The sequence below is a fragment of the Elephantulus edwardii genome, unplaced genomic scaffold, assembly GCF_000299155.1.
Source record: "Elephantulus edwardii isolate Elephantulus edwardi_28Jun2011 unplaced genomic scaffold, EleEdw1.0 scaffold00410, whole genome shotgun sequence".
Taxonomy (NCBI): domain Eukaryota; kingdom Metazoa; phylum Chordata; class Mammalia; order Macroscelidea; family Macroscelididae; genus Elephantulus; species Elephantulus edwardii.
In genome coordinates this window covers 768,627-775,659 of record NW_006400160.1, presented here as the reverse complement: position 1 = coordinate 775,659, position 7,033 = coordinate 768,627, and the positions used below count along the sequence as shown (strand labels likewise).

General features: G+C 44.5%; 1 pseudogene; it reads left to right on the top strand.

Moving 5' to 3' along the window:
- The first annotated feature begins 64 nt into the window (after positions 1–64).
- LOC102877658 overlaps positions 65–7,033 on the top strand; it is a 79,750-nt pseudogene continuing 72,781 nt past the window's right edge.

Genomic DNA, 7,033 nt, shown 5'->3' with positions numbered 1-7,033 from the left:
CACTTCGGGGACGGACCATGACACACATCCGGTGCGGCACACGGACACACTTCGGGGACGGACCATGACACACATCCGGTGCCGCACACGGACCCACTTCGGGGACGGACCAGGTACATCTGGTGCTGCAATTCACCGCCCCCTGGTGGACAAATACATTTTCGGGGCTGCACTCAAGTGTTCGGTATTGGACACAGAAATATATCACATACTGGGTGACCAGGACACACATCGTACAAAACATGGACACAGTTACATTGCAGGACCCTTGGCACACATCCCTTACCAGACCTAAACACACATCTGGTACAGGACATCACATGCTAGACACAGATCCGATGCTGGTCCTGGACACATATCTGCTATCACACAGGGACGTACTTCCCATGCTGGAGTATCCCAGGTCGGTAGCGCCGCCCCATTGAGCAAACTTACAAATTAAATGACCACAGATGTTTCACCAAAAAAAAATTAACATCGTTTGTATCAATACAGTCACGAATTTACTGACATGCTTCTTGTTATTGTTATGTGCCACCGAGTTGCCTGCAACTCAAAGCGACCCTGTGTACAACAGCCCTAAACTCGGCTGTGTCCTGTGCCAATCGCACTGTCTTCGACACACCCCCACCCGGATGACCCCAATCACAGAATGAATCCACGTCATTGGGGGTCTTCCCCTCCTGCACTGCCCACCTCCACCATCCCAAGCATGACGTCCCTCTCCAAGGCCTAGTCTCTCCTTGCAACATGTCCAGAGTATGTCAGACGAAGTTTTAGAATCCTTGCCTCCAAGAAGCAGCTTGCTTTCACCCTTTCCAGGACAAACGTGTTTGTTTTCTTAGCAGTCCATGGTCTAAGTCAATACTCTTATCGAACACCACAGCTCAAAGGCATCAAAAACAGGCCTCAAACAATCATTTTCAAAATTAACAAAGCACAGACGTTCCAAAAAAATGCTGTATTTTTTTATCATTTCTGTTGACATGGACAGCTGTTTACTGACACATCTAATAATAAGTAAACACTTGGAAACAGGCCTCCCCCGCCCCTCCCTCCCTCCCTGCCATCCAGTGGGATGTGACGCTGAGCTGACCCTCCAGCAGGGCTCCCAGTCTGTACCCTGTGCAGATGTAGGCCGCCCATCTTTCTCCTGAAGTCACCTACCTGGTACTACCTCCAGAGACATAACGGACCCTTGAATTACCTAAATACAACTCCCTCTGATTCTTAGGCGCCAACCTCACTAAACTCATTCCTCTCTGATGGGAAGGTGCTTCAGCTGATCCTCCAACAGGTTATCAGAGGCAATCAATCCCATGGGAGGAGATGGCCCATCTTCCATCCTGACACTAGCGAGTGAATTGAAATGATGTATCTTCAGGCTGATAATGTCCTACCACTATGCCACCAATGAGAGGTTCCTCATTAGTCACTGCTATCTGTTATGTGCCCTCAAGTCACCTACAACTCAGGGACTGCAGAAGACAAGGTAATAATAGGCAGAGCAATAGCCATTGTTTTAAATATAATGCAGATGAAGGATTGCATCAAACACAGTGAATATTAAGGAAAAACAATAGATATCAATGATTATCCAAATAGAAAGTAGGTGAATGGAACATGATGATAGATGGAGAAGGGAGTGAAGCCATCAATGATTTCATCGTGCTTGGAAACACAGTCAACACCCTTGGTACCAGCAGTCAGGAAATCAGGGGACCTATATTACACTAGGCATGTCCACTGCCAGGGAGCTCCCCAAAAGACGGAAGAGTAATGATGTCAGTCTAAAGACTAAGGTGCATCTGATTCCGGCCCTGGTCTTTTCACTCACTTGCTATCCATCTGAGAGCTGGAAAAGGAATAAAGATGACAGAAGAAGATTGGATGCCTGTGACCTGTGGTGTTGGAAAAGCGTCCTGAGTATCCCATAGACTGTTCAAAGAAAACACACAGCTATGTCCTCAAAAGGGTGCAGCCCGAGTGCTCCTTAGAGTCAGGGGTGAGGAAGCTTTATCATTCACACTCTGGATAGGGACGAGGTGAGGCTATTCTTTGGAAAGGGACAGCATGCTTAGAAAGGTGAAGGGTCAGCAAAGGAGACCATCAACCAGATCAATTAACACTGTGACTTGGGCTGGAGGGTCTCAGGGATGATGAGAATGGCACGGAATAGTGCAGGGTGCACGATGCCTCTTCACGGGGGCGCTATGAGTCATACGCGATGGCACATAACAACAAAACTATATATGCTGCGTGAACTCACTCAGAATCATAAGGACAAATACTGCTTAAGACTACCATAAAAACAGAAGGATAACTAGTAAGATGTGGATTAAAAAACCCAAGTGTGGAGGGGAGGGAGGGAAGAAGGGAAGAATGGGACTGAGAGAGTGGGGAACGAGAAGAATCACAAGGCCACAAAGTATCATGGCCAGAGAAAAGATCTGAAGGAACTGGGGACTTGCAAAGGCAGGATAACAGTGGGCACAGAGCCATTGATAAAACACGATGAGTGTAAAAATCAACTCACGGTGGATCAGACACCAAAGAGTAAAGCCAATAAGATCCTAAGAGACAAAGTTTTATTCAAATCACAATTTCAGGGGAGAAAAAAAAAAAAAAGACCTTCACTTTTGTATCATAGGTGAACTTTCAATAAACAGGAAAGAAAACTATACATTGCTTTAAATTTTAAACAATTATATGGGGTTTTCCTCTAGACTTTTACATTTTCGTTTTATCGTGACAAGATTTTTCTCGAGGCGGCTCAGACCTGAAAGTTAATACATTAGGGTTAATAATGTAGGTATCACAGAGCCCAGGAACACATCTTACATCAGTTAGGTACCTCGCACATGTTCCCTCTTAAGCAATCTTTAATTCTCCTAAATACATGCAGGTGCCAAATTGTAACCCTGGTAGGACGTTCCTGAAGTCGCCCTCTTGGGGAAAAAAAAAAAGAGAAAAACCAGGAGCACATCCTCTGTGATGATCAAACAGTGTCACTAGGGAGACGCAGCTTGGAGGCCACCGGTGGGTGAGCAACCACTGATTTATTGCATTTCTCCTTTTGTAAAGATCACGCCGCATTTCCCCACCTAAAAAGTGCTGGATCCACATGAGCTCATCCCTAGATCCTAGACCTAGCCAAAAAATAGCCCTTCAGCCCTTTCGCTTGGAGACAAGATTTGCGAACATTTAAAAAAATCTTCCTTCTTGGTGATAGGCCACAGTTCAAGGGACACTGAGTCAAAGTTGCCTAGAAAGTAATTAATAAATAGTAAAATAGTAATAAAAAGTTTAAAATAAAATTCCATTTAGAAAAAGTGTACATAATATTTACAAATTTAGAAAAATGTAAATAGAAATAGAAAGAAAAATAATCTCTATTCAAAATATAATAAATATAAATGTCTGTAAAAAGAATAAATTTTAAAAATAAGAATTAAAAAATAAAAATAAATAAAACTGCTATTTTAAAGCCAAGGATGTGTCCAATATTTTTGACGTTTTTGCTGTCGGGTGCCCTCAAGTCTATTCTGATTTTTAGGAGCCCGTGAACAGATCTGAACTGTGTCCTGTGTCATCCTCATCGTCTGGGACACACTTGGGCCCATGGCAACGGCCCCCATGTCAACCCATCTCCTGAATTAGGGTGTCTATGGCTGAAACCTATTTTCTCAGCCCATTTCCCCGGCAACGGTATGGCTGAAGGAAGGAAAGGAGGCCCCCAAGCACCGATTTCATGGAAATGAGCAGAGTTGGGAAGAAGGGTGACTTGCAAGTACATGACGCTGGGGAGACTGAACTTGAACTCAGGCTAAAGCAAAATGCATCAAGACAACGGCATGAGACAAAGAGAAGAAACAACAGCACTTTGACCCCGAGAGACCAAGTGCCCAGTGTCCACTTCACAGACCAGGACAACGAAGGTGAAAGCAGGGTCCAGGCATCCCGGAGAGTAGCCCACGTTCGCCATCTAGTGGTCAAGATAAGGAACAGGGGACCAGAGTGTCCAGAACAGAACCACCCTACGCAGTTCCTTTAGGACGAAACCCGGACACTTTTGAGAGAAGGACCAAGAAGCACATCCTGTATGGAACATGGACATGTTTTAGGGACGGACCAAAAAGTGTATCCGGTAGGGAACACGGACACATTTCAGGAACGGACCAAGAAGTACATCCGGTAGGGAGCACGGACACATTTCAGAAACGGACAAAGGTACACATCCGGTATGGGACACGGACACAATTCAGGGACGGACCAAGCACATCCGGTGCTGCAATTCATCGCCCCCTGGTGGACACATAAATTTTCCGTACTGCACCCAAGTGTTCGGTATTGGACACAGAAATATATCACATACTGGGCGACCAGGACACACATCCTATAAACATGGATACACGTACATTGCAGGACCCATGTGCCTTACAGACCTAAACACACATCTGGGAGAGGACATGAAATGCTGGACACAGATCCGGTGCTGAACCTGGACACACATTGGCTATTGCACAGGGACACACTGCCCACGCTGGAATATCCCAGGTCGGTAGAGGTCCAGTCACCACTCAAACTAAAAAATTAAATGACCACAGATGTTTAAAAAAAAAAAATTAACATTGTTTGTACCAATACAGTCACAAATTTACTGACATACTTCTTGTTATTGTTATGTGCCATCAAGTCGCCTGCAACTCAAAGCGACCCTGTGCACAACAGCCCTAAACCCTGCTCTGTTCTACGCCAACCACCTTGTCTCCGACACACCCACCCTGATGACCCCAATCACTGAATCAATCCACCCCATCGAGGCTCTTCCTCTCCTGCAGTGGGCACTCCAGGCCTCCATGCTGGCCATCTGTGATGGGATCGGGGAAGCAGAAGCTCCTGTCTGGGGAATCCTAAGCCATCAGGAAAAGGGAACACAGCAGGAGACATCGTGTTCAGTTCTGACACAGGGTCAAAGCAGCCCACACCACGACTGAGAGAGGAAATTCATGTTTCAGTGTTTACATGAGTGACACCAAAAAGAACAGTGGACCCAAAGAAAAACCCTCCTGCAGCCAACAGGATCACATTTCACTGGCCCAGACTCTGGCCCCAAGGCAGCCCAGAGACATCAGAAAGTGGCACATCAGACCAAGGCTGCCCCCATCATGACATGACCTTTTTCAGAGGAACACCCATCTCTTCCCCTGGGATGTCACTTTTTGAAAGAAATCTGTCTTTGCCTTTTACCTCCCCTTCTGTCTCTCTGCCTGTCTTCCCAGCTCACCTCAAAAAAAAGGTCTCTGCCGACACCAGAATTATTTTCAGCAAGACCCCACCAGGGCCCTTCGACGTATCTCTACGCTGTATGTAAAATCTGTCCTTTTGAGAGACACTGAAATTGTGGACACTGCACGACGGTGACAGCTTAAACAATGTCTTCTCCAGTCTGCCGTCCCTGGCTTAAGTCTTTCTCAGGGTGAAAGGTGAGAAGTCAGGGCACTCACCGCTTGGTTACCACATCACAACAGAATCAACCAAAATTACAAGGATAATGACAGAATATGATAAAACGTTGCATGTGAATAAAGTGAAAATCTAGAGGACATGGGACAAATTCTTAGGAATTCACACCCTACCCAAACTGATCCAGGCTGAGAACAATTAAACAGACCCATCTAAAAAAAAAAAAAAAAAGGAGCAAATCATAAACTCTCAACAAAAAATAAATTGCCAGAACAGAAAGCTTTACGCTTTGCAGGACAATTCTACTAAATGCTCAGAAAATTGGTATCAATCCTAGTTAAAAGATTTCAGAATCTAGAAAAAGAGCATACTCACAGACTCATTCTAGGAAAAAAGTATAGGCTGACACAAAAGTTGGGCAGAGATACCACAAAACAAACAAACAGAAAATGCTCTGGAACATCAGCTAAGAGTTTGACTAACTGGTTCTCAACAACACTATGCAATTCATCAGTAGACTTTGAAATGGGTCACTTTGAAAATGATTTTGTGCAGGTTCAGACTGCCATGACCGGCCCCCACAGTGGAAAGAAATGTCTCTCACAGCACCCCTGTGTGACAGCAAAATGATGTGATAGGGTGTCCTGGTCATTTTATGAAAGAAAGCTGATGGCTAGGGCCTCTCTTTCTCCAAAGTGTCAGGGGATGTGGTTTGGTGAACAGCCAACCTTCCCAGTGGGCTGATATGCAAAGTTTCTGGCGTCCAATGGACTGCAGAATATTCAAATTTTGTAAATAAACTAGTGTATATATATCTTTAAAAAGTCAAATTGGGGAGGTGGAAGGGGTAAATTGTGCACCAATGAAAGAATAAAAAAGTCTTCATTTTTCTGTATATTTTTGTTAAAATGACAACTAAAACAAAAATTTTTATCTAAAAAAGGAAAAAAGCACAATGAATCTTTGGTGCTTTACGTGAATCATCCCTTCCCTTCAAAAGGGAACCGGAGGACTCATGTGTAAAATAAATAATCCCACCTTATTTCATATCAATGTCTCACAACATTAATTGAGCAAATGCTATTAAGTCTCTGATTAAAATCTACCCACACTGGACCATCAGCAGTTAGAAGCTATGCTGGATTAGATCCTGGATGTAAGAAATAAAAAAAAATCACAAAACTTGTCAGAAGAGGAGTAGATAAGGGCCTGGGAGTCATTCTGGGAGCTGAGGACAATGTCCCAGGCAAGCATTCCTGACAGTGTCTTATCTCACAAATGGCCCTCTTTGGGGGGGTGGGGTGTGCATGCCTCAAAGCTGACTGTTATTTATTTTTTTTTAAAAAAAAAAGAACTGGCTGGCCAGCCAATGTTTGTGGGAGAGGCTGAAGGATTGGGCAGATTTAGTCACACAGACACCTCCAAGCTGGACCACTAAAAAAAAAATACCCTGGGTTTATAAATGGTGTTTACCATTATGGAACCAACCCAACAGTTGGCCCTCCTTGTCAGCGACATTTATTTAATCATTTCATCACCGAAGAAGCAGCAGTTGCCATACCCTGTG